This window comes from Centruroides vittatus, unplaced genomic scaffold, assembly GCF_030686945.1.
Source record: "Centruroides vittatus isolate TY-2023 unplaced genomic scaffold, ASM3068694v2 contig_884, whole genome shotgun sequence".
NCBI classification, from domain to species: Eukaryota; Metazoa; Arthropoda; class Arachnida; order Scorpiones; family Buthidae; genus Centruroides; species Centruroides vittatus.
The window spans coordinates 2,056,195-2,059,783 of NW_027122576.1; positions in this window are offsets into that span (position 1 = coordinate 2,056,195).

Sequence of the window (3,589 nt, forward strand, 5' to 3'; positions counted from 1 at the left end):
TTCTTTCTTTCACCGTCGTTCCTAAATGCCTACAAACAGCAGCGCACTCCCGTAGTAGCGGAGACGCAGAGCGACCGCTATTAAAGAACGCACCCGTGGAGCAGTCACCAATTATGCCGGAAAGTCCGTTGTTCGCAGCCAGTCCATTGCTCGAGTCACGTAACGGCCAAACAGAAAGTCCGTTATTCGAGGCGTACGTTATACGAGGCACCACTGTATTTTTCGTCTCCGGCCCAAAAGTAGGGTACCGTTGAACTCGTCTCGGTCTCCTGAGTTCAGATATATACTCAAAGACCCGAAATTCCATAGGTGGTAATCTATAGTACCCCAAATGCGATAACGGGAGATTCTTGCGCAAAAGAGCAAAAAGAAGAAAAAATATATAGATCATCGGGTTGAAGATAATGTGAACAATCAGTTACATGATTCAATTTTGAGAATAATTCCATCAAAATAGTAAAGACTAAATTTAGTTGAGAATGTTAAGGCCAAAGAAAGAAATTATACAATCGAGAAAAGTCTTCTAGACACGAATACAAAACTGTGGACGTTAATACGATTGAAAATTAGTACCTTAGAAATTACTTAATCCGCAAAAGTGAGTCCAACAAAATCAAAGAAAGAATGGGGGGGAAACAGATAAAATTGTTGAAAGTACAAAAGACATCGGCGTAATAAATAGTTCAATTTTAAATTCGATTCCGGCAAAATCAAGTAAGAAATGGAATGTGGATGATTTAGGTGAGAATATAGTCGAAGGTTCTGCAATAGAAGGAAGTCCAACAAGCATAAAAGATGTAATAACTACTAGTAATTTCACACATTGGCCAGGACGACGTTATTATTTTAAAATGTAGAAAAAACTATAAACGTCTTCATTACATCCACACACACCTCAAGAACATAATTATCTTTTCCCGTTGAAGTCGACCTTCTATTAGAGGATTCTCATCCACTGTAATATGCAATTTTTTGAAAATATTTGCATATTAGGAGCTGTCCATAAATTACCTGCACATTTTTCCTGAAATTTTTACTCCCCCACCCTCATCGTCCCAGTTTCCGTAACCCCTCCCCTCTTCGGACGTCCAACAAAACTCGATCCCTATTAAAACCTTTATCATTTTATGAAAATTGAAATGCATAAACCGTATAAAATTTAATGAAATAAAACGGACGTCCATTGAACTTAAACCCTTCCTCTTTCCTTGTCCGACTTCTCGTAATCCCCTACTCTCCCAGTATGGACAGCCCCATACGGTGGATGAATAGCCTACAATACTTCACCGGAAAAAGACAATTGTTGTGTTTCTGAAATGTGTGAAAGGACGTAATGAAGACATTTATAATTTCTTCTATTTTTTAAATACAATACAGTAGAGCGTCGATAAGTGGAACCAATTGGGGACTGGGGTCCTTCCAGTTAGTGATTTGTTCCAATTTCCGACTTTGTACGAAAAAATACATTAACCCAGTGTTTCCCAACCTTTTTTGTGCTATGCCCCACCTAAGCCTTTCTAAAATTCTTATGCCCCCCAACATATATGTTGAACTCTTTTGGAAGGTCTCTCGTTGCCGTGTTCGTTGAAGTTTTTTCTTGCACTTAATTGTCACACTGTTTTATTGTAACCACGATAAAACCCAATCCTTTCATCAAAGTCTCTTGCACTTTCCAGTCATTGCCAAACGCGACCTGGAACACCACAACTCACGTCTGCCCACCTCGATGTCTGGGCAAAGAATGTTCTTTCTCCTCTTTCACTTGCCTCAGGGCCTCGTTCATCTCTTTGTTCTCAGTGGTTCCCAGAATGGTTAATCCCACCCCAAGGGAAAAGGGTTATAAAGGAACGTTCTAGAAGGAAAGAGAAACAAAGAAAATTAAGACTAACTTAAATCAATATTTACAATAAATATGGCGTACAGAGGCTATACGGTTAACTTAAACTCGTCCAGAGTTTCAAATTGCCCCCCTTAACAATCAAATTGCCCCCTTGTGGGGCGTGGGCCCCACGTTGGGAAACACTGCATTAACCTGTCCGATGTTCAAATTTTTCTCCGTTGCGTATCGCTTCCTGTTGAATTCTTTTCCGTTGCGTGTCGCTTCGTGTTGAATTTTCGTCGATTTTAAGCCTAACGAAAATTTTTATAATAATCATCGAGGCTATCGTATCGTTAAAAATTATTTCTTCATTTTGTACAAACAAAATAAATATATTAAAGAATATAAAAAACATGAAAATTATACTTTAGAAGTAAATTTAGTATCAAAAACATTCGATTCAGCACGACACAGTCCGACTGAAAATCGTTCCACTTTCCGGCCATTCCACTTACCGACGTTCCACTTATCGACGCTATACTGTACTACTAATTTGACTATAAAAAAGATGGGCACCAGGTGAATAGTACTGTAAAAGTGTGTACTCTTTCTCTCTCAATTTTATTTAATAAAGACATATTTGATAGACGTTTGCAAAACACACAAAAATTTTTGTCGCCGATCCATATAACAAAAGCTATAAACAAAATAACCTAGAACTACTTACCGACTTTGCACCGTTCGAAGTCGCCATTGCTTAAGCTTGTTTTCGTCCTGGAGTGTGACATTGGACGGCGGACGTACACAAAACGTGTCGGGCCACCCACTTCGACGTAATTTTGCCACGTGACTACGAAACGTCACTTGTTTAGGCCCCTGACATATTCCTCAGAACTTTCTTCAAGCGAAAAAGTTCTTTTGAACCGAACTTTTATGGCATCGCGTGATAGAGCTGTCTTATTTTTTTAAACATGTAATTCATAGCCGAGGCGAGTGAAGTTTCCGGATAGTCACGTAACAGGGTGACGTCGAAGCGAGTCGCCCGACACGTTTTGTATACGTCCGCCGTCCAATGTCACACTCCACGACGAAAACAAGCTTAAGTAATGGCAGCTTCGAACGGTGCAAAGTCGGTAAGTAGTTCTATGTTATTTTATTTATAGCTTTTGTTATATGGATTGGCGAGAAAATATTTACGTGTTTTGCAAACGTCTGTCTTTTTTAGATAAAATTGAGAGAGAGAAAGTGATGCTTTACAGCTTCTATAATATCACCAGAGGGATGAATTAGTTATTCTGTACCAGAAACAATGGTTAAGTAATACAAATAATGAAATGAGAGAGCAAAATTCAGAAAATACAGTCGTAGAAATAAATGGTGCTAAAAAACCTAAAAAGAAGAAAAATGACAACGAAGAAAACAAAAAATAAAATACAAAATTTTGAAAGTGAACAATTAAAAAATGTAAATAATGATGCTGTTGAGGGCATTGGAAAGAAGAAAAAGAAAAAGCACAAGAACAAGGAAAAATCTGATGATATGTCGTTTGAATTAGATCTTTCCAATTTAAATAAAGAAAATGTAAAAACTGATTTACAACCGACTGCAAATAGTAAAGAAGTTTTGTCAAATTCTGAAAATTTAGATATTACAAGAGAAAGTGCTACGAATAAAACAAGTTTGGAAGCCGGTACTGCGGTAGCTACCGGCAGCTACAAAAGTACAAAAAAGAAGAAGAAAAAAGAGAAAAAACACAAAAGAAATATAAAA